Source organism: Anticarsia gemmatalis, chromosome 14, assembly GCF_050436995.1.
Source record: "Anticarsia gemmatalis isolate Benzon Research Colony breed Stoneville strain chromosome 14, ilAntGemm2 primary, whole genome shotgun sequence".
Classification (NCBI taxonomy): domain Eukaryota; kingdom Metazoa; phylum Arthropoda; class Insecta; order Lepidoptera; family Erebidae; genus Anticarsia; species Anticarsia gemmatalis.
The window spans coordinates 6,074,934-6,101,094 of NC_134758.1; the positions used below are offsets into that span (position 1 = coordinate 6,074,934).

The window sequence follows — 26,161 nt, forward strand, 5'->3', positions numbered from 1 at the left end:
CAGATGCACGAAGATTCCGTCACTCTATACGATGTAATATAACATGAATAGTTTGGAGAATCTCAGAGCGTCATAATAGCTATGCATTGAACCAAGTAGAGCGCATTCTTCTAACCCGTTTTCATTAAGCATTACTCGTTGTTAATTTTAAAGTAAAAAAGCAACCTTTTGATCTTATAAATAGCAGCCTATAAAAATATATTCGTATCATAAAATCAGCTTTAGGTTCCATTTATCTTTCTTCAAGAAAATAATTGAATCAATCATTGGTTTTCCCGAGGGCTAAAAAGAGGACGAACACGGCACCATACTTTTGAAAGACTCCTACAGTCTGTTATAACGTTATAAATATAGATCTAAATGAAATAGTACATAGCTAGTTTAGTATACTCCTGTTGGTATATTGGGTTGTCTGCAATTTGCTTCTACATTTAGAAGTGACGCGTCGACACTCTTGTCCGTAGATTCAGACGAATGATAGCCAACGTTACTGCTATTAAATTTGTAAGACGCTTCCCGTGGTTTAATTTAAATGCTGGAAGCTATCTTACGGAACTGTTAGAAACTTCTATTGCATCTTTAATGTTTCTACAAATAAGGTTATCCCACTGGTGTTTTACGAGCGTTGGCTGTTGCTTTATAATATTTGTGATTGTTAAGCGCAGACTCCTTGATTGTGGAATAGGTAGTTAAAACAATTATGATAATTAAAGTATTGTCTATGCACTACGAATAAATCGATTAATGGCAATTTTGCCAACAATTGCATGCACTCGCATGAATTACAAAATTACGTATAATATAATCGCGGTATTTCGATACGCAAATTGCAACCGCATAAAATACTTTTGTATATTTTTTTAATTGGAGAATAACAGGCTCTGATACTTTTTCGAAACTTAATGATTGCACAGTATTGGTGCTTGCACTCACTTATAATAACCATTTAATTTGTTCAACATAAAAGCTGCGTTTTCTGTACTTAAATGATTATCATAACAATGTTAAGTGGGCATTTGCCTTAATTTATAAACATCAACACTTACTTCGCTGTAAACACTTTTTCATTTGCGTACCTACTTACTTTAAAAAGACTATAGCACTGATCGCGTAAATGTAGATTCGATTATGAAATAGATGTTTTTATGTAAAAGCTAAGTTAATATGCTTGGTTTTTATAACAAAATGATGTTTCGCAACAATTTTTTGTTCCCTTCCAGACATTGGTTTGTTTTTATGGAGGCCGAAAAAATACGGGCGAAACCGACGGTCCGTACCACAAAAAAAGAACATAAAAGTTTTGTTTGTGAAGAGGTTTAGCATTCAGTCATTTTTATAAATAAACCGAATGTTGCCCTTTCATAATAACACTAAAATAAGTTGTTTCTGGTTAGAATTTGAGTTGGAAATACAGTTTAAGTCGTACTTTTAATATATTTTTATTTGTTTATAAAACAGCTTGCTAACTATGTCTGTGCTCACCCAGGCTGGCTAATTATTCAACTTTACCTGCAGACGAAGTTCTCGTCGTTCATACAGTTGCAAATAAAATGGCGTCCTCGTACATCCTGCGAAGTGCTGGCTGAAAATAGAGAAAAACTTCCTCGTTAATTTTTATTTGAATATGACTTTGAAAAACGAACCCTATTTTTATTGCGACCGCGAGAGCTCGAGGTAAAATAATCCATTTGAATAATTTTATATTCTGAGAGACGTAAATTACGTAGAATAATGTTGTATTTTCATAATAATTTGTACGTTGTCTTTATTAGTCGTTTAATACTTAAATTCATTGCACATTCGCACGGCTTCGAGTTTATAATATTGCAGCATATTTGAAGCGTAACTATTAAATAAACTTTGTAACGATTACGCAGTTTTACGACTGATGTCAGAATAAATTAATCTACGTTGTTTTCTCAATTCAAGGTTGAATAAAAAAGTTAAGTGCATAAGAAAGAGGTAGTTTTCGTCTATCATTTGGGATTTTAGTGTGAAAACTGAATACCGATAAATCAATTATATTTGGCAAACAAAACAAAGGTCGCTGACATAACACAAAGGCGTTGTAAGCTGTAGTGGCTATGACCTGTCACGGTGGTTAAATGCTAAAACAACGAGACGTATTTACTTCCTCGGCAGATGTATTTGTAGAAACAGCCGGTGTTTAGAAGCGCATCGAATAAGATTTTGTGCTGACTATCAAAAACGAATCCCTGAGTGAAATTTAAAAGCGTAGCGGGCATACTGTGCTTCCATTTTGTTATTTGGTATAGATGTTTTATTGCTTTTATTTGAAACGAAAGCTTCAAAGTGACAAGAAAATAATTGATAGTTAAGTATATTCGTTAAGTCGTGTTATGGACAATAGTAAATTTGATTATTCGTAGATAAAGAATAAAGAACCAAGATCAATTAAAGGTCGTAGCAAACAACTTCGTTAAGACAAGGCATCAGAATACATCATTATTTCGATAAGGAAAATAAGGTTTCACAAATTAACAAATTCCAATAAATTAATCGATTTGCAATTATAATGATTGGGAATGAACACAATTTTTATTTCAAGCTTCATTAGCTTTACCACCTAAAGTCAACAAAAAATGGTTTTGCCTGCATGGTCATCGTGTTTTCCCATGTGCTTAGGCACACACTAAACTTCAGAGAAACATAGAGTCATTTTAGAGGCTAAAGACCTTTAGCTTCCTCCACAATCATACACCTTATCATACATGCTCACAGTCTGTATTTAACTCAATAATTGTAACGTCGTTGTTTAGAAAATTACCGTCTACGAAACCGACAACCATACTACATAAATGAATTCATTTGAAAGTTTACGTTTTTGTTTGCACTCAGTTATTAGCCTGTGCCTGGTACGATCATTGGAAAACGTACGCTTACTATTTAATAGCTGATGAAGTTATTAATCCGTAGAAACTAAGTAAACACGATAAAAGATTATGTTTAGTCTTTTGATCTACGAACACGATAGAATAACCGATTGAAGATTATTTATACCTGTTTTCTATTTTCAGATTAACACCAAACGAGCTGAGAGATTGGTATGTATGATTTAAGTTGTTTATCTAACGCTTATTAATAATCTTAAGACTAAAGTAATCCCGGCGGATTTCGTCTTAAGACTGGGGTTAATAAATCAACAGGCTATTCATAATTCATCTGGGTAAAACCGCAATGACACTTAGTTGGATCTAGAATTCTAACACGGAGCCTTGGGGATCATATTTCTTAGAGTTAGGTCTTGAACAAACTACAAGTAGACAAAGAACGACGTCCAAGTACACTTACACAATAAAATTATGCTGGTACATATCATTTTTCGATGTCCAACTTAGACTGCCCTGAGAATTCTTTGACAGAAGTAAACTAACATCAAACAAAAAGTAAAAATATTCCCAAGTACAAAATATGTAAAAAGAACTTTAAATACTTAATGGTAGAATGATCAGAGACTCAACGTCTATGATTATTCCCAGGCTTTAAAAAACACAAAAACTGCTAAGAATTTAAGTATACAACAAACAACATAGCACTGGAAATTTCCATCATAATTGCTAATTACTGACGGGAGAAGGATACCATGGAACAAAAACACGTGAAGAGTGACCCATATACTGCTTCAGTGAGCCCAAGCTCCATAAACAAAGTACATTCGAGGGGGAACTCCGGCTTATAATTGCGCTCGATATATTACACATTGACGCCTCGTTTGGCGGATAAAGGGACGGTAAAGGAGCGAACTTTTACAATATCTGAGATAATAATTGCGTTATGGGGTGATTGTGTCTCCCCAATATTGAAGCAAAGCCCCTAAAATTACCACGATTATCTGACAATCTTCGCAGAAAGCATGGTTATATCAGCATCTTACCCAAAGTAGACACTTCTGGCAAGTATGAAGCTATAACGTCTTTATTTCCAACTAAACAAAACTGCTTTAATATTACTCAATCTATAGGTAGATAGAGTGCAGGTTTGTGCATAACATCCTTCTGCTTCATTGATTTGAAGTATACAGGGGAGCCTGAAAACAAACAGTAAATTAATTATAACTATTAAAGTGAGATATTGCGTTTATAAGTGAAGACAAGTTTCACTTTAACTAAGATAAAGCAAGCGTCAGTAGTCATTAGCCATATTATACTTAGAATAATTACAATATTACTGAACGGCAGCAGGCATTCATATTAAACTCAGTAGACGTGACTTCGTGGCCCATTCAATACAAGTTTCAGGTGACACAAATACTTTGAGTCTCGCTCAGATTATGTAAGTCAAAGGCCCTTTGACTTGCATAATACCCATAGAAACGACACCGCTCTTGACTTTACATTTTACGAGTTCTTCGAGAGTTCGTATATTTTTACGTAAACTGTGGAAGTACGCGTAACACGTTCGTGCCATAAAACGTTTGTATTTACAATCGTTCATCTGTTGTGAAATCATAGAAAACGTTTTTGTTCAACTTGTAGGTACTTGATACAATGAGTTTCTATTTCCATACAATCACAATGCATCATCAAACGCTGTGTTTCATTAATGTGGATGTATTATCTTTGTTTGGTTATTTGTAATCTCACTATCGGATAATCGAATCCTTTTAGGGTTAAAGAGCTCTATTATTTTATACACAAAACCATAAAATTAAAAAAAAAACTTTAAACCAAGTCTACATTTGCTAGTATAAACATAAGAGAGAACATAATAGATTTTTTATCTGTCTTACAAATAGCAATATCAATTATTACATAAATCATTATACCCAACCACAAAAAGATATCTGTTATACAGAAATAAATGGTGCATTAGTGATTATTCATACGTCACAGAAACAATAAACATAATGGAGGAAATCATTTCTCCAAAGTATGACACAAATCAAGGAGATAGCTGCACCACGTGTTCGTGTGTCGCACACACACATAATATACATTAAATACGAAGGGGGTGCGTGTGAACATGTAGGAGGCAAATTCACATGAACACCGACCAGAAACAGAGACCCCTGCCACTTAAAACAGCTGCGTTTCCCCCAAACTTTGGCAAAGCAATTTGAAGGGTAGGGCAGGTCAAAATAAAGTGGTTGTTCTCTAAAAGCACGGATTAGCGAAACACATGCGGGGTGTGGGAAAACCACCCTGCGGATGCAAGGTGCACCCCGTTATATGAATAATATAAAAATATCAGATTTTCATGTTTGCTACATTGTCTTTATGAGTAATAATTGTTGCCAGGATTTCCACCCTTATAAACCACTGATTTCAAATTTCAAGCAGTCTTAATGGAATTTTAGCCGTATCTAACAGTACATATTATATTATTAGTCTTAAAGGTTCTCAGTATAAGTATAGAACAAAGTAGGAAGTATTGATATTGATATTGATTAACCAATCCATCGAGCGGTGCGGTCGCTACTCCGCCACGGGCCGCTCACTCAACACTTTGTAATCACGTATGTACTAATTGGCCCCTTAGTATTAGTAATTACTAATAGTAACTAAACGCGAACAGCATGCACTACATTGCATGTTATTAATTAAAATTACAGCTTGTAAAAGTCATTTTAATGCAAGTTTACTTTCATTATTGTGAGCTGAACTGAGTTAAAAGTTATGTCCGCTTAACATGTTATGCTTAATGTATTAAGAAATAGTTTCGTTATTTATACGTTTTTATCATGATTGAATTGAAATTACATTTCAAAATTGTCATTTGCGTAAAAGTTAATAAAGAATCATAACAATACAAGACGAAAATAAATCAAAAATATCTAAATAAAGAAATGACTGTCGATATTTCATTGTTACTTCGTGTCACCTTGAAGACGGCACCTTACGAAGCGCAAAATCAATAAGGTGCTATTCTATAATCAGCTGTGTGTACCTTACACGTTGCGTCGCACCCGTAACGGAAGCCATTAAAAAAGGACGACATGTGCAAATTTGAACGTTTCCTGTCATATGTGATGACAGTCTAAAAGTCGTTCAGAAACGAGTGCAAAATTAACTTAAATCGTCCTTCACTCGTCTTCGAATTACGAGGTAAGTGGATTTGCACGAGGAAATAGGATTGAACGTGTGAGAACAACGTTATATGAAACAATATTGGAATGTTATTCGATTTAATTGTAATCCGTAAACGAAATGAACATATAGAATGTTGAGATTGGAATCTTGGCAGTAAAGAACAGAAGAAGAATATATATAAAGTGACAAAAATAACGTTACCAGTAATTATTGTATAACATTATTATCTAGTGTGACGAATTTCAAGTACATTTTTTTACATCAAGGCGACTGAATTAAAGATTTCCAGCTCAAACATCGGTGAGCAATCAGCCAACCATACAGAACGTTTAACCTCACCGATCTTTCCACATCATTAGATTTTCATCCTTTAATAAACCTACGCCTAAATTTATACATAAGCTTCTAAATAAAATTAAAGTGAACATATATTTTCGTATACTACCCGTAATCTGACCGTTTGAATACAAACCATGTTATTATCAGCCTAGTATTATAGCTTTAGGTAAAACTGTCGCTTAATTCACAGTACTCATGTTGTCACTGGGCCCACGATATCGACACAGACCAAGTTTCACTAGTAATAAATAAATCCTTGCCTCGTGCGACATCAAAACTTCTCCGTAACCATTTTCCAAGTATCTTCCCTTACAAGGCTAGAACATGTGCAATAGATTAATCATTAATTCTAAAGATAGATACGACATTCTTACTATCGTTTTCATTCCTCAAAATAAAAATATAACAGTCACTGTTAAAATAACACGAAATTATTTATGATATACGGATTTAACTATAGAGACCTTGTCCAATAAAATAGTATTACTAAAATATTTTTTCCCACAGCCATGGGTTGCGTGAGTTGCGTCATATCGGAATATATGTGACAATAATTTAAATAGTGTAAGGGATTTAGTTATTTCGTGGGATAGCGTAGCTCTACGTTTCGAACAGAGGTTCTCAAAAGTGTCGGTGAAGAGCGTGTGGATTTCAAAACAAAAGACGGGCGGGGCGTCAATGGGCGTCGGGCGTGAATAGTAAATATAAACAAAAGAATGGGATCACACATTCTGACAGTCATGACAGATATATTGTTGAGAAATGCAGCCCATAAATAATTTAACTGAATTTAATTATAACAATTTTATACCGGGCAATAACAAAGTTTATTAACATGGGGTAATAAAATTGGCACTTACTTTGTGGTTTATATTTAATTTGAAAGAAAAAGTTCAAGAATCATCGCTTTCAAATCCAGAAAATCACAGATTTTACTTTCTACGTGATCAATAAATAAAGTTCTTAAACCATTCAGAGTCGACGGTCGCAGTGACCGTAGGCATATCTCAAACTTTCTCGGCAAGTTCACTGCAATAAACAACTGACTTTATCTCGCTACTTCATCTTTAATTTTGTTATGAAAATGTGGATAAACCAAGAAAAAGTTCTCACTTGTTATTACTTTTCACCACTCTTTCACATTACATACTCGTACGCTTATATGATCAAGATAATGGTTTTATGTAAGTCTTTCAACAGTTTTCTAAAGGCACTCATTATAATATTTATTTTTTTTACAGTATAAAATGTTTGAAAGCTTTACTAAATAAAAAAACAGTAAATAACTACATTCTTTATAAAAGTAAGTGTATTAATGTACTAAGTTTAGAAAATCTAAGCTGTTGCATAGATCCTAGATTCCTATTTTTGTTAAGTCACTATACGTTACCAATTTGAATAGCTCCCTCGAGATAGAGCACCAATCAGGAAAACAAACAGAAAAGAATCGACGATTGGATAAACAAGCTATGGGAAAACACAGCAAGATAAATTGAATAGTGATTTATTCGAAACGTTGCAAAGAAATAATGCAACTAGCTGAGCACAAACAAATGCTGAACATCGATGTTCCCGCTGGGTAAAGAATAAACTTGAGTTCTATTCTACGTGGGCGTCGGGCCGAACAAAAATAACCAGACGAATTTTATTACACAACGTGTTTATATATAAACAATCATCGGTTCCTACGTTTAACAACAATGCGTAAATACGCAACGGCGTAGGGCATAGTAGTAACAAACAATAGACGCGTTAGGTAAGATATTGCGATTTTCCAATCATTATAACCACCATTAAAACAAAATGACGTCATGTAGGTATAAGCCGTAAGCCTGTAACCACATTTTCGCTTCTTACAGTTCTTACTTATATTTTTTATATTGATGATATCATCGATACCGACGCGGCAGGCACAAAAAGTGACGGTAATAACTTTAACGACCAATTGTTTATATTTTTAACGGATACCGATGATTTGTTTTATAACCGTTGGTATATTTATCTAACGCGGTACCATACCGTATATAGAAAGTTAGAATTGTTTGGTTTGATTCTAAATATATTCTACCTCTGGAAAGAATCAGATTGTTGATAGAGAGATTATTTTACCTGTTGTTTGTTCTACTGGCTTCGAAGAAAACCGTTAAACTTTATATAGATCAACTTTCTTTAAAAATACGCAAATGAGTACACACTTGTCTTCCAGAATTATTTTATTAGGTAACATGTTGCATATCTAACTGGCGAAGTGACATGTGAAAGTGGGTCGGATATTAGGGGACATAAATGAGAGTAGCCGGCCAACTGGGTCGCACTCGCAGCTGCAATGGCCTGCTCGCCAGACTTATGGACCGTCATCCGTCGTCAGATGAATTATTGATACCAAGCCATGACACACGCATGTTCCATTCACACGAGGAAAACTTTGTAATCTCACACGTTAGCTCACAGTATAAACCTCATACAATATTGATAAAAGAACTGCGGCGAAAATATTACCAAGAAAATGGATAATATCTTGGCAGTGAAATCGGAATAAATGCCTAACCGAGGACACTTTTATGCCAAAAGCAAAAGTTACAATGCTTGCTATTAGTGTAAATGTAAAAGTTGGGATGTTATCACACTTTCACGCCTAAACTACAGGCCTGATTATGTACCAGTTTTGTGGACATATAAACTTTTATCGTCCTTTTCACTCTTTGCGTATGTGACACAGACGGACTCTAGATTTTTACGAGTCTGCATTTCATAAAATACTTCTCTCTACTTTTTCCTGCCAGCATTGTTTGCAGACCAAAAAAATAAAAGTAACATGCATGTTTTCTTTTGAAACTGGCATGAAATACCGCAGGAGCTCCAAAAAACAGGAAGAATGGAGCCTTTGAGAAATACGACAACACGCGCTTTACCTGAAATATACGTAAACAAATCTCTCGACACCTTATTTATAAAGGTTTAGAGTTTAGAAGGAAATGAGTTAATATGAGAAGATGAAAAGTCTTTAAGTATGTATTTACGGTATGTTCTTTATACTTATAAATTGATAAGAAGATTACTAAGAACTCGTATGTGCAAAGCGAGTATTTGTACAACTTAAAAAGGCTAAGTTCTGTTTACATCGCATAAATATTTCCGCTACGATGAACAAGCTTCGTAATCGAAAACGCTATAAAACGTTCAAGTTGTGTACAAACATTTCTTTAATATGTATTTATTATCTAATCGGTTTATCGTAAGAATGTTAGAGGCGAGTCATTTCTGCAACACTTGGCGTGACGCAGCCCCAGCTACTGATAGTCTATTGTTATCGTATGTGAAGTGACATAAGTCAAATGCAAGCGGCTTTGTACTTACATTTACAGTGAAACTTCCTACAATACTTTGATTATAACACTCTATCAATGCATTTTTAATCGATATAAAACTGTACAATCTTAATTCAAAGCAACAATTAAATTAAACATTATTATTGAAAATGGTTTATATCTGTATTATGAGTCGGAAATTTCTCCTCTTTCAAATATTTAACATCGGAATACACTTTTCTGCTATTGGTTATTCCCGCTAGAAATTTATTTCGGTGAAGCAGTTGTTTTTCCCGAGTGGGTTCTATCATAAATCAAATGGTATGCAATACCCTGTAGCAACGAGTATGAGGAAAATAATTTCCATTTTAAATCGATAAACGTGTGTGAAAAATTGCACCTCCTTTCTTATCGCAGTGGCTTCAAGGAATTGTTTTCACTGGGTCTGACGCAATACTAATTTGAAAGTATGTATTGATAGGTGTATCGTATAACAATAAAATTATTGAAACACTTTATAACGACAGTAAAAGGATAACCAATATAATAATTGTAATCGGTAGCCATTTTCATCGTAATTTAAATAGGTATTCCCAGGTAACCTACATTATTATAAGCGGTATCATATTTATAGAAGAGGAAAATATAATCAATATGCTCCTGCTTTTCACTCGAGCTGTACAATGAACTCTTTAATGTATAGGTACTCTTTAGTGTATATGTTTATACATTATACAAGGGAATCTATATTTTTACGTGACTATTGCTTCTTAGCAAGTAAGAAAGTATTATACTATAATAAGAACAAAAAGTAAATTAATCACCCATTCTTCGAACGCAGTGTGTTTACGTACAATGCAAACCGCAAAGATATCATAATTCATAACGTACTTTTCCACATTTAAGGCAAGATACGAACACAGTCGCAGTACTGTTATCAGTCGTTGCGCTATTTTATCAGCTACTCCATAATTGCTCGTCTTACTAGATAACACGAACACAAAGAAAAATTACGAAACCAAAAGATAAGCCTATGAAAGTTATGAAAGGGAAAAATGTTGGATACACTTACAAATATACTTTTTTGGATAAATAAACAGTACCTTTAATAAGCTTATTTTGCTCTTGAACTATTTTAATAATTAATTGGTTTAAATTATTGGCTTTTAAGTACATAAAACAATGGTTTTCGAGTTACATACAGTACTTGACCGAAACGGCATTATTATGCGTACAAATGAGTATCGTTTTGGAAAAACAGGTCATCCTTTGTCTATGAATAAAAGATTAAAGGATTACCAAGGCATGGGTAGAGAACGGCCACATGTGGACTCCAACTAACTGCGGTCATCAATCCCCTGCCAAACGCTGTAATTGTAACACGCCCTTCTTTGAGTTAAACCCATGGCCTGGAGTAACAACCGCGATCTATTAGGTCGGGGAAAAAGTCTTTTCGCATTATAGTATGTATGAACTTGTAATAAAATCTTTTCTCTACACAAAAAAGCTCAATATATGGGTAGCTCACGAGCTCACTTAAAGAAACCTTGTGATTCTTGAAGCCAAAGAGATTTTATTACAAGTTCATACATACTATAATGCGAAAAGACTTTTTCCCCGACCTGATATTTCAAAAAACAATATAAAAGTAATGTTTATAGTATTAATAGTTACATACATTTGTTATGTCATAAACCACGTCGCCTTCTATTGTCTTGCTTATCAGTGAAAGTGGTATTTTCCAGGCATTCTCTGCATTGCCAGACATTAAATCAGAACAAAGTTACAATTACATTGATAATTTTAATGGTGCAATATTCTATTTATGGACACAAGCTAGTAGTAAAGTTCATTTCATTATGGTTTGTAATGCAATGAAGAAATGGAAAGTATTATTAAGCACTTTTTAAATGAAGTGATTGAGTAATAACTTGAAACTATCGCAGAAGCATAAATAAATGCAGATACAGAATAGATGTTTGTCGGAAGTTGCTACGCTATCTAAAGTCAAACAACAAGGTCTAAGCAGTTGCGTCGATGATGCATTTGTTTGACCTTACTGATAACGCACGTGTGAGCTTGTAAACAGAGACTTATGTAGAACAAAGATTAGGCGAGTGCGTAGTAGAAAATACAAACAATCTTTGTTATAAGACATACAAACCACTTATTTGCATCGTTAAATAAAAATCTAATAAAATAAACATTCGAATGTTTTAACACAAATTAGTTTACCTACGACCTACAACAACATTTTTATGAAATGGATACATCGCAGTTATATTCGATGTCGCTAACCTACTTTGGTATTTTCCAATACACTCAATTCTCAAATATCCAAGCGTTTATAAAACGTGCCCCGGCATCGAGAATACAGTTCAGTTTTCATCTTCCGATACAGTTATGCTGAATATTCATGATTCAAACGATATTCTGGTGCGGGGTAATTTGACAACGGCGTGGCAGGTCGTCGCGTGAAGGTACGCCGCACAGCGCCGTCTAATCAAACCCTGTAATTATCTCACAATCGAACAAACCTTGACTTCAAATCCAGCTGCTCGTTCACTACCTTTTGGTTAGGTGAAGGCTATTCACTTCAACGTTTCGCGAACTCCGAATTGGCGGATAAAAATAAAATTGGATTTTAAATATAACGTCTCCGGGTTTTTCCTTGATGTTAATTTGTTTTAGTGGTATGATTTCACCCAACTTCCTAGAATTTAAACACATGACAGTTCTTTGTATATATATGTTAAATAAATCAGTACTTTCAAAAACACTATTTTTACTTCATATAACGTACTCTCTACTAATTACGCTAGACCGTCCTTACAAACAGCTATTTATTGACCGATATGTCAGGCAGCCTACATTATTAACTAGCGTACCGTATAAATCGATAAATGACAATCGATATTTTATGTTATCGCTAGAAAATACTCGACCACAAACTAGTTATTAGTGTTATTAGAATCGAAATGCAAGCGCGAAGACATGGTTAAAGGAAAATGTTACGTGTCGGTGCAATTTCTCGAGCCATTGACCGCAAATCGCGTACCTGCTCGATAGCCCCGGGTCATTTGCAAACAAGATTACCTACACTGTGGACTGGTAATAGGAAGCGGCGCTCTCGATTACAAACGAATGCACTTTATGTTGTTCTTTTTTGTTTTCCTGTTTCAAAATTCCGACTAAGTATTGATCAACATCGTGAGCAAATTATAATGATTATTTAATTGGGACTGGGCTAATGCTTGGTTCCGGTTGCAAATAAATTGGCACATCCATAAATCAAAGAACCACACAGTCTGGATATAATATATTTAGCGTGAAATATGTTGTTATTCTAGACCCGTGATCACAGGGTAAATTGAAACGGCTTAATTACAACAACATTTCACAACGATCAAAGTACCATTAACAAAATCGTCTTGCCTAACTGGCCAGAATTTAGGGTAAAGTGGAAACAAGGTCACATAAGCACATGTCGACGAAAGCGTTGACTTACTCTACTAATTATTGTAATGACCTCCAAATAAATCAAACTGATTATCTCACATCAGTGATTTATTATTTATCATTACCATTTTTTATAGCACCGTATTACAATAGATGTGATTTTCGTGATTCAATAGAACGTCATGTTCTTTGTATTTCCAAATCCAGCAAAACAGATCGATGAGATCTATAACCCGGCACGCAAATCAAATACGATATATGTATATGGCGAATGTAACACCATACGTATTGAATTCGATCATAACTTGTCATCGGATACGACGTGTGTCGACCTCCCTGGCAGTTGAACCGTATCCTACGTCTAATGCCGGTCATATAAATCACAGCTATCAGTTGACAACAGATGGATCATATCGTACCAACAAGAACGAGTTTTGCCATCACGTAGAGAAGACCGAACAACTTGCCCATGAGATAAAATCGACGCGGACAGCGGTCGTTGTCATTGTGACGCCGTATGACCTACTGGACTAAATGTGTCCAATGCACTTGACTGCACGCACGTTTATCAAATTAAATATGAAAGAAATATCGTGTAGAATATTAATAGCTGACCACCTGATGTTGTGTGAATGATCGATATCTGTAGTCGAGGTCGAAACAAATAACTGATGTCGATAACATCAAAGTATATTATTGCATTATTGTTAGGTAGTATGATTACGCTCTTGTTCTGAAGATTTTAACGTTAAAAATGTTGGAAGTGTATCTTATTGGCACATGGTGATACAAAGTCACGTAAAAGTGACTTTTTAATCCGGCTCTTCAAACATTCAAGCCGTCCCGGAGCGCAAATGGAAAGCAAATTGGAAACGAAGTTGGCGTACCTACTGTGGTTTCGTTCGGCCTCAATCCCGATGTCGACTGTGCGCCATCCACCGATACCAGTAACGGCGACATCCTTGTGAACTTATTGAATAAAAATATCTATTAATACTCAGCTACGTGATTCTTATTGTATGTATTCAAGGTGACATGAAACCGCATCACACTGCTATTTGTGTGTACAATTTCATCCGATGAGCACATCTATATTTCAAGTAATGCCCACGCCTCGAATCATATTCGTAATAGCCCTACTTTATTGTTATTATTTGCCCTATATAATACCAACATAAAATGAGCAATAAAGTTCATAAATACAAATTTATTTTCACCTTTCTTCCGGGAATGTGGTACAAACTGTACATACGTGGGTTTTGTAATTTCCTTCTACAGTTTTATTCGTCGGCTACAAATGAGCGGCTGTCGTGTGAACGGTCTGAAAGATCTTGATTAATGGATTTAGTTAGTGACTTCGGACCATCCTCTTTGAAACGACTTTCTTCGTCGTAAATACTGTTGAAACGGATAAAACTGTAGAGTCTGATCCGTTTGCGGTCGCAACTAATCTAGTTTTAGTATTAGCAGTCGTGTTTACTTGCTAACTTGACTAACGAGAGGGTCGGCTTTAAATAAATTCTATGTTATTTGTTTACTTTGGCTTACAGTCCGCATTCTGTACATAATTTATAACAATGTCGAGTCAATCAGAAATCAGTTCAGTTATTCAGTAAATAATACTCTGTGCATTATAATGATAATGCTTATTACCAGACACTTTGCTAATTATACTTTTTTGTGCCACAAATATTATCCATTCTTAAGAATGTACAATTGCGGTGAATTACAAATTGTGCGTCAGATATTCTGCGGTTATTTGTTTCAACACTTCGGAGTGCAAGCCGTGAAACTTCTGGATCTGGGCAGCTGATGAATTAGTTCGTATTTATTTTTTGCTGCAAACAACACGAACGCAAATTGTATCATTAGTGTTTACAAAAAGCGATTATACGTTAGTCGGTCACGCTCACGATATGTATCGTCGCGACGCAATTCGAGCGTGTGCGACCGTGGGTTCAATGGACAATAATGTGCGTACAGTGCGTAGTGCGTTATACTACACGCTCGTGCTATCATTAACTAAACGTTAAACGTTAACTACTCTATCAACCGTGTAGTAAGGCTTTTACGTTTTAACATGAGATAACATTGTAGTTTAAGTAATGCTAATGCTAGTGTGCTCAAAACTGCTAGGTGTGTCGGTGAAAATCTACTCTTAGAATGCGGTTTCCAAAGTGTGGACATGGCAAAGATTAGATAGTTTAGAAACAAAAGCTTACCAGTTTTTTGATACAGTGTTGTACTCTCGCATCCCCGATTTTTTGCAAGAAAATGTGATTCTGGTTATAATCCCTTAAGATAAACATATTTAACAAATGTTCAAAACAGATGTCATACAAAAGTAAAAAAAAGTCAAAAATCACTTTGTAGTAATTCTAATAGTAGCTATTAAAGTGGCACATGTTCCGTCACGCTTGACGAGAACAAAACAGGGGTTGTTTGATTACGGGATCAAAAGCTGTACTGTTCTGTACTCCAGAGTGCTCTTATCTTGACCTACATCGCCTTTGATCTACTACTAAATAAATTCAATAACGGCTCACTCAGAAAAATTGATCGGCCTATCCATACTAATATTATAAATGCGAAAGTAACTCTGTCTGTCTGTCTGTCTGTCTGTCTGTCTGCTACTCAATCACGCCTAAACTACTGAACCAATTTGCATGAAATTTGGTATGGAGATAGTTTGATACCCGAGAAAGGACATAGGCTACTTTTTACCCCGGGAAAATGACGCATTTCCCGGTAACATTCAGGTTTCGCCACCGAAGTCGCGAATAATCGATATTATAATGACACTAGCTGACCCGTGCGGCTCCGCTCGCGTGAATGATTTCTTTTTACTAATACAAAGCTTAATTATTCCTTAACAACAAAATATGCTTTTTTTCACGAAAAATATTCTCAAAATTATTTATATCTCTTAATATAACGAAATCGCGCTAAGGCATATCCGCCATTAAAACAGTTGCCATGACAACGGAATTTTGTTAATTTAATGTCATTATGATCTTGATTATTCGCGACTTCGGTGGCGAAACTTGAATTTTCCCGGGAAATGCGTGATTTTTCCCGGGGTAAAAAGTAGCCTATGTCCTTTCTCGGGTATCAAACTATCTCCATACCAAATTTCATGCAAATTGGTTCGGTAGTTTAGGCGTGATTGAGTAGCAGACAGACATACAGACAGACAGACAGACAGACAGACAGACAGACAGACAAACAGACAGACAGACAGAGTTACTTTCGCATTTATAATATTAGTATGGATTGAATTAACAAAATTCCGTCGTCATGGCAACAGTGTCAACAGTTTTAGTGGCGTATATGCTTTAGAGCGAGTTTTTGACATATAAATTATTTTGAGAATATTTTTCGAAAAAAAAAGCATATTTTGTTGTTAAGGATAATTTTATTAAGCTTTGTATTAGTAAAAAAATCATTCACGCGAGCGGAGCCGCACGGGTCAGCTAGTCTTATATAGATAGACCACGGAGTGAAGTTATTGAAATCTTGAAGTGCAGTTATATTCTGCTGATTGATGAAACATTTTAGATTTCAATATCCGACGTTGCTGATATCGTATATTGAAGTACGGTATCTAGATTCAGAATAAACTAACACGTTTGTAAAAGCAAGCTGCAAACTGCAATCAAAAACTAAAACTATATTCTCGATTTTCTTTCTTAAATTCTGTAATCTCAAAAAAGTCCTAAACAATGTTTGTTAACATAAGTACTTACACTCATTTCGATTGTTAGCCTTCAAACTTAATTTCGAAAATAAGTCAACGTAATGAGATTCTAACAAAGCCGCTTCCGCCTTTTGATTTTCCGTTAATCTCCTTAGTAAAAGAGCGTGACAAATGAGATATTTTCAAGCGGTAAACTACTTAGAACAAACACAATGTAACAAGGTGTTCAATACGACACTCCCACGTCTGTTACGCCAATAAACTCATGCATTACCATACAATTCATACATACGCCTTCAGTAAATGAAGCAAAACGATTGCTTCCCGTCCTCGAGACTACTCACATTATATAATTACTGCGACATTGTACTGTTACTGAGCAAAGGTTAGGATCACAACAAGCATTGCACGTGCATATTAAACTTTATAGGTTAGGGAATAGAAAGTAATACAAACTTTGCTATGCTTGAGAAGAAACGTAGGAAACAACAATTAGAAATGTTTACCCTGCATGGATCTTATTCTCATTTTCAACGATCTTATACATTTTCCCACACATCATTTGATTTTCAAAACCAATTTGAAGTCAGTAGAGTTTCAAATTATATAGCTTTCAAGAAATGCAAAGCACACCTTCGTGTTAATCCATTAGATTAAAGCCAACAATTTGGAGAAAGGATAGAACAATAAAGATGATTGTACCATCACTGTAAAGAGAGTAAAACACAATTTATTTTATAGTCTCGGAATTCTAATTGACGCTATACGTCTTTCAAGATGGAAAAGGTCACGATATAATAGGCATTAAAGGCGTACCCGGCTGTAAGTACACCGAAGTATCTGAATTCTAGAATTTACGTGAACATATAAAACATTTCTGAAATAAATTATATGGAATTCGGTTCTTATATTTGCCTAATTCGAGCAGCGTAAATACTCGTTAATAGGAATGTTAAAAACTCATATTAGAAACATAATAACTCAGATATGGCAATTAAAATATCTGGAACATACACAAATTGAATTAATAAACAGAACTATGTTAACGATCTCAATCATAGAGTAAAAACTAAACAGAGGGTTCATAAACAAACATATAAAACAATTATAAATATAGGATCGTACGCACGCTAGTTGAATGACAGTCTCTCAAGGCTGGTTTTTGCGTGCGTTCTCCGCGCTCCCGCTGAGCCAGGTGCTTACGGAAAATGAAATGGAATCCGCTAACTACTCTGTGATCTCGTGCCAAGCGTTTTTTTTTTCGCTTATCTAATATTGATAATAATAGAAATTATACAATTTTTCTTCGAAATTCCCGTTGACGTCACATGACGACATTGCCGTCACACATTTCTGTCGATCTTACGTCTTTTTGTTTTTATTTAGTTGAAGCACGTGCTGCAACTGTTCAAAAATATACGCGATCATTATCTGCTTATTTGTGTTTTAATACCCGTGCGTTAATATCCGGTCGTGCTGAATACGATCAGTGCCCACTTGTCCTCGTAAGACCGGGGCATAAATAATGCATATTAAACATTATGCCTCCATATATGAATTGTCGTTGTAGGCGAAAATGGAGATCAGTTACCTACACTAAAACTGTCATAGGTGCGTTGGCTAAACGCTCTTAAAACGTCTTGTAAACCAGTGCAAACAAAAAACTGAAGTAATTACACTTAAAAAAAGAAGGTTACTTACCGTAAGTTTGCTTTTTAGGGCCTCTCATTGTCCTCTACAGTCACTGACCCGCGACTTAATTTAAGATAATCATCATGCCTAACGGCAAACTGCAGGTACTGTCGCTTAATACACAAAAATCAATAAATTTAACGCTTTAGTTTTCTTCTACGTTTCTTTTTAACTTAACATAAATATGCATCACGTTTATCGCTTAGATACCTATCTTAAGAAAAATCTCACGAACTTAGAACGTAACCGGTGATCATGCAACATTTTTGTAAAATCGGGGCCTCAGCTGGTGACATCTCAAGTTTTTCGCCATCTAATCGTTTATTTAACTGTACCCCAGCTTTGTTGACTCGTGACAAAATTTCTCTCAATATTTAGAGTGTACCACGTTTCTCGTAAAACCTGTGTTTTACAATTTTTAGCACATCTCCGACGAAACGTGAGTATGTTGCTTAGTTCTAGTTCACTTGTCTGATTTCCTCTGTACCAAACGCTTTCGTATTACCTAATATTGTTCTAGACAAATAAGGAGCGTATTTGTTTTAAATGTTACATTAGAAGTGCGTGCTACCTACGTACTACGTGTATGGAGAAACAAGCAAAAGTAATCCCACGATTGTGCAGACAATGTCCGACGATAATCATGAATATGTACTAAAGATAAGGTAGCTCTATACTGTACAATATTAAGCTACCTTTGCTATTGTAACTGTCTGGAACATACGGTCCAAGGTCCCCATTTCCTGAATAGTTTACCGCGGTATCCAATTTGAGTTAATAGCGGACACAAGAGAAGCTCGCTTTCCGGTAATTCTCATAGTACATCTACGTTACGTCTATAAATTGAACTGTGTAAACACAATACAATACGGTACGTGCTATACCTGTACCGAAGGTACTGTCGGTTATATCGTATGTAACAACTTTAGAATAAACGTCTTAAGTTGAATTTCAGAGTAATAGAGCTCTGGAGAATTAACAGTTACAATATTCATAATAGAGAGATACATAATAAATTATACTGGAACATCACTACTCTATGGATTAATATTTGATACATTCAGGTTTACATTCTTGTTTATGGTGGAATACTACGAAAAAGTATTATAGAGTACAAATTAAAATAAAAAACATAATTAGGTAGATATACAGAGTACATACGGAATGAATATAAACCGCATTCATTTTGTCGTTTCAGCTAAGAACAATCAAGGCGTAAATCTGATGTTTTACGACGGAAATATAAAATAGCTATGGAAATAAACATAATTGAGAATAAGATGTACGTAAACATTATTTACAGGGTTTAGCCGTAGGCGGGTACACGTCTACGGAATACACGTCTTTCATTAAAGTGCCCACTAGTGAAAGAAGCGGAAATTGCCATCCACTAACCGCACGCTTTTATCCTCAATGAAAAACTATCACGTTAGAAAAACTGAATTCTTTTGTTATATAAAGGAGACAGAAACAGATGTAAAATTATCAAATAGTTGCTATAAATTTTGACAAAAACTGGATACTAACCCCTCGGATATTTTTTTATACATTACTAAAAATCTATTATTACACTATTATTATTAATGTTACAATACTTAACAAATGATTTCCTTTTTTAATCCGATGCGTGCACTAACGAGCATCTCGAAGTAAACATCTTGTTACGTGTATCGTAAGACAGCAATCTATTCATAGCCGAGACCTTTAAGTTTAACCTTAAAGTAAATTTACCTTCTGAAATAAGCTCTGACATCGTAGTTTTGACACGTCTCCGCTCCCGATTTAGCCAGACGTAGAGTAAGAACCTATAAATCCTTAAAAACAACATCACATTTACATTTTCTGGTAAGATTTAGGCACACACGTACCACAACCACTTCGGTCATTTTGAATAAGGTCACTTACGGCACTATTCACAAATGTATCTCAAAATGGCTGCCATCTATTTTCAGCAGATTTCTTTGTTTTTGATGTATTAATCAACATTAATAGAAATAGTTACTAAGTTGTTATTTTAATAAGTACGCAGAATATTGAAAAACGGTAATCTATTTTCAATTTTCCAATACGATGGCGTAGCTGTGTCCACGGGAAAAGGTTAGTGAACTATAAAAAATAGGGTTATCGTTCCGTGAAGGACTCACGTCCCGTATATGAACCAATGATTTTCATTACACACTTCCGTACGTCTATTGCCGAGGGCGGGACCTCCTTCGTCACAAGTGTATGCGCGGAAATTGCCTTCCGCCGACAACGATGCAACTTCAATGATAAACCTATTACAATATAATAATTTGATGATGATATTATGCGAGTTGTAGTTCCGTATACAAACTTACTGATCTCCTTGCAGATTTCCTTTAATTAGATTAATTACGGCCAAATGAATATAAAAGATGTAAATTGTTTTAGTTTTTCCGTGTTTAAGCAAATATGATAAGCGTAATGCTTGTGTATTGTGTGAAATAATGGAATCAAACATTGATATTTTAGTATACTATTTGTGTAGACGGCAGTTATATTGGTAGGCTTTAGATTCTAAAATTATAACTTTACTGTATTTCAGAGTTAATATACTTTAATACTAAATATTGCTATTCTTTGTTTCAGGTAGCAAGCGTGTTAAAGACTGAAGGTGTTGGCTTTAACGACGTCAAATATTTATATTAGCACACGTAAGTATACAGTGTTTCTATAGAACCTAATGTACCATGAATAGTTATTTCAAACACAACACAATGATGTTGAACGTTTTGTTTGGTCGCTTGCCCATAGTATTATAGATATAACTCACGGCGTGGGTACATAGACGTCATATAAATACGTCAGTACGCATCTGCTGTTTACGTGATCACTGAAAGTACGATGACTAAACACTCTTTATTACTGTTTTTAACAATTTGCTTTCATAAACTATCTTATGAATAGACACAATAAAACACAGTAAAAATAAAATTTCCATTTCCATACATATTTAAAAATACATTCTAGCACTACATTCAGGTATTTAGCCTCTCGTATAAAGTATTTTTTTATTCTCTATAATATCCCAGAATTCTCATCTAAAGTAATAAACTAATAAGATTTCGCATTCTCGTGAAAGAACTTTACAAATAAATGAATTACGAAAATACCTTTTCATAAAACATTTGAATATATTTCTATATTAACAGTTCCACAAAAAGTTCTTTACTTCTATAAAGCTTTTAATATAAGAGTAGATAAGATTTCTCAAACATTTCAAAACATTTGTAATTTAAAATTTGTCGAGAACTTGAGAGATTTCATTATCTTCTTTGCCGTTGAGTTTTAAATAAATACTCTGAATGCCAAAGTAATCTGTAACTAATATAAAAGCCAATATTTTGAGTATTCAGGAGCCCGTAAGTGATTCTAACAATAGACAAAGTCAATTCATGGAAACGGGAATATGAAACTTTCATTCAAAGAGCTTTCCACGGTAGCTACATTAATTTCTCAGTCAAGTGCAATAATTTACACTCCGAATGATACCAGGTACAAATTGATATTTCCTTTTATCTTATCATTGAAAATATCTGTAACAATAACACCGTTTTCAAGTGTATCGGAAACGAAAGCATGATATTATTTATACACATTTAATATTATCGGCATTACTTTGCGAATAATCACAGTAAAACAATTGAAACTTCCTAAAACTCGTTGTGTAGTCCTTAATACGAATTACGAACCAAAGTTGTGCCCAACATGAATGGTCCATTAATTTTGTGCGGCGTATCAATTAGAAGTTCATACACATTAGTAACACGAAGTGGTGCCGTTACGCGTACTATACGTGAATAACGTGCATCGATAACAGCTACGGTTATATGTTCGCGTTCGTTTGTATCTAAGCTTTGATTACATTTATTTTATTACCCTTCACCTGTCAGTAATACGCGTTCTGGTTTTAATTGTCGGATTAGAACCGCCGCGAACATTTCGGACCCGTTATGACCGAGACTATCAGCAAGTTATCAATGTAAGCTAACAAATAACAATTTGCCTGTCACCTTACTCTTGAAAGTCGACCGCCGACTTTGTCCTTAATTTTAATAGAGATGCATACATTAGGCAATATACATTATGTTGTTAGAAGATAAAAATTAAGTAATATTTTCTTTAGCTAGTCCGAAGAAGAGCTACAGTACGAATTGGATGCCCGCGTCATCGATAGCAGTCAGACCAGCTTAAATTATACGCCTGTTTTAACCAATCTCAAATGTTACTACAAGAAATTAATATAGGTAACTCAGAAATAAGAATAGCAGAATACCAAGGGTTTTTCTTGTCTTCAAAAAATCTATCGGAAAGTAAGGCCGGTTCATTTCGGCTTGGCGACTTGACCCGATGCGTTCTTATACGCGCACCGAATGCGGATCGCTTCGGACCTGTTGCATTGCATACCAGGCTGACTAGCGGAACATGCTAACTGGACTACACGTTCTGTTAACACTATAAAGAAATGTACCGACCGCATCGAATTATCGAACACTGCACTTAATGCCGTTTATTTAACAACCGATTGCAAGATAATATGGAGTTAACGAAATTGAACAGATTACGCCGTATAAGGGAAAAACTACAGAAATAAAAAAAAGTATAAGCGTAGGTAATTAGTACATCAGTGAGAAAATTTCCGTGCCTATCGTGTAAATTTCATACTAATTAGTTTGCAATTTGGTCAACGAAGTATAATAAGTACACAGTACACGTGTAAAGTATAGATATAATTGCTTAACCTTCACCTCGATTTTGCTATAAAGTAGAATTATAGTTCTATTTATAAATAAAAATTGTGTCCATTTTACAAATTTCTGTGTCATGTCGTGTGTGTGCGGCGTGAGCATTATGAATTATAATTTTAAACAGTTTTAATACTAGTTCGTGTCTAGCTTACCTAATGATATGTAAAATTAATAGGTGAACACCATTACCCTCTTTACCTAATGATATTCTTAATAGAACTAGCAGTAAACACGCGGTAACTAAGCCATCGGTTTTACTGCCAATATATTCATTGTACGGTATCAATTTCCTTTGCACGTACCACTATCTCATCTATTGATTAAATATCATACTCATCTTATCAGAACACAATACGAGCTATATCAATGTTCCAAATCTATAATGAGAATTCATTTTCTACATCAAACGCTTGAAACCCGGTCAAGAGCGAAGTTAGTTTTCGTTTGTGGGTCAAAGAAAATGTTTCTGTGTTACTGGCGTTTTGTAATGTAGATTATCCACGAAAACATGTGACATTAAGAGTTGTAACGGCACATTGTTATACGAACTTTACAATTTACAACAAATCTGGATTGTGTGTAGAATAAAAGAGTTTTACATTTGTGTATACGATGCCTATTCGCCTTGTAGGTCAGCCTGTATGGCTTCGGTATTATTTCAGCTGTCAGTTGTCAAGACGAAAAAGTGTAGCTGTCAATACATTTGGTGACACAAATGACGAGACAACTGAGTTTATTATCAGTATTTTTGTTCGCGTATATTTCTTTGATAAATGCTATATTGGTGAGTAAGTACAGAGGTAGTGAAGCGCGTTAGTGCCTAGGCGTGGTTCTGATCATGCACTCAGAGAAAGTAAAGGGCCGCCATCGTCGCATCACATGCTTTCTCTTAGTTATGTTGACCTGGTGCTCACGACGCAGGTTGTTTTCCACAATAAACAAGTTTGGCTAATATATTCAAATCATTTCAATCAAGGACACTGTAAAACATGTTCATTGGCAGTATATTTAAACTGGATATATTCGGGCCATAACGGCTTTTTAGCAAAACTAATAAACAACAGAAGTCGAGATTCTAAAAAGACGAAATTAAAACTGATAGATGTTTCTGTATACAAATTAAATTGGTTATGTACCGAAAACAATTTAATTGTAATTAACTCAGTGTTTTTGCGTGTGACTGACTTCGAAATGATTCTTTATTAAAAGATATTCAATCAAATGACTTTGTTTACTCTGAAACTCAATTAACATAATACATATTAATTTTGCGTAATTAACTTCTATGCGTACAAATTGCAAACCCAGTAGACAGCTATGCCTGCCTAATAACTTAACCTTTGTTACTCTTCTAGAGGCGGCCGAATAAAAACAAAAGTTGCAATACTAGTTTTTCAAGATAGACGGGTCAGCCAATGTTCGAGCCCCACTTGCGATTAATTTGGCCTCGAATTTAAGAAAAGTGAACTTTCGATGTCCTACAACCACTTACACACTTGTTGACTAGTCTAATATTATAGAAATATAACGTGACATCTACTCGTATCTCTAACATATTATTCTGTTCACTAAATATTATTATCGCGGTCACAATTTGCCGATGGTCGTTACGTTTTTCCGAACCAATTGACTTGTCTCGTATCTTATAGAGACTTCGTAATTGGGGACCTACGGCCTTATATATCCCTTTCATATTTTATGTCAGACATAATATATTATTTGTATATTTTCACTTTGGTTCGGAAGAACTTTCCTAATCATTAGTTACAGATGATAAAAACTATAAACAACGTAAGCATTTCGATTACAAACGTGTTCATAAAACTTAACAATAATGTACACCTAATTATAGAGAAAAACTATATCGTACATAAAGAAAAAAACCCAACGTTTAAAGAATCCTAAAGTTCTGAGGCTCCTGAATAATAATCAGCTTTGAACCGAGTTAGGTCGATGCCCTCGCGTTGAAAAGATCAAAATTTATCCACGCAAGGTGTACTCTGCTCACAGTATCAAGTTGGCAAAAAATAACTTGCAGCCAAACAAACAAATGTGAACTTTGTAACGTGATAGTTACGGGTTGCGGTAACCGCAGCCATGCAGTGGCTGAATTATAAGTTCGCTTCATAACCAGGCCGGCCCGTGCCTCCGTGCAAAAAGTCGTCGTCTCGTCTGCCGCGAATAATTATTAAAAGGGCGCGAGCGATGGCGACATCTTGTCTCGTCTCGATGTGACCCCACCTCCCGCGCTCCCAGCCCCCCACTATACTGTTACTTTATATTGAACTTATAAATGAATCCACTTTATTCCCTTAGAAGCACGGAAGCGGACATTTTATAATCACAAGAAGAATATCCCAGCAGACGTTTATGTTTAAAGAAAACTTGAACGTACATTGTCCCCGATTTCTTTTCATACCGACCTCATTAATATTTTTATAGAGTTTTGCAAACTACTAAGAAGAATATAATGTTAATTAGTTTATTAAAGCGCACGAATGGTTGTAACAGCTAAATACAATTTTTGAAAGCTCAGTTGAGAGTAAGTTAGAGAGAGCGTTGTTAAATGGTAGAGATTAAGTAAGAGCTGAGAAAATTAAAGGGCATGGGGTCGATTCTGAGGACTCGTGCCGTGTCACTGACATCTGTTTTAACTACTAGGAGTCTGAAATACATTTTAATTCAATCTTTATTGAAGTCTTGTCCCAATGAAAAACTTAAATGTCTTTTTGGAATTAAACTTACATTTACCAAATGTTATAGCTATTTTATCAACACTAAATGATTAATTTACAACATTTATTAGCTGTCCTCGTCTGACAATTACTTATTAACTTACACTATAAG

At 35.0% G+C, this 26,161-nt stretch overlaps 1 protein-coding gene across 1 annotated transcript in view; it reads left to right on the forward strand.

The window, feature by feature from the left end:
* The window catches only part of Arl4 (ADP ribosylation factor-like 4), a 45,247-nt gene that overhangs the window by 16,156 nt on the left and 2,930 nt on the right, over positions 1-26,161 (forward strand). The window contains exons 2-3 of the mRNA XM_076122463.1: positions 3,039-3,065; positions 21,156-21,220. The gene's annotated coding sequence lies outside the window, so the exon portion shown is untranslated. The remainder of the gene's footprint in view (positions 1-3,038; positions 3,066-21,155; positions 21,221-26,161) is intronic.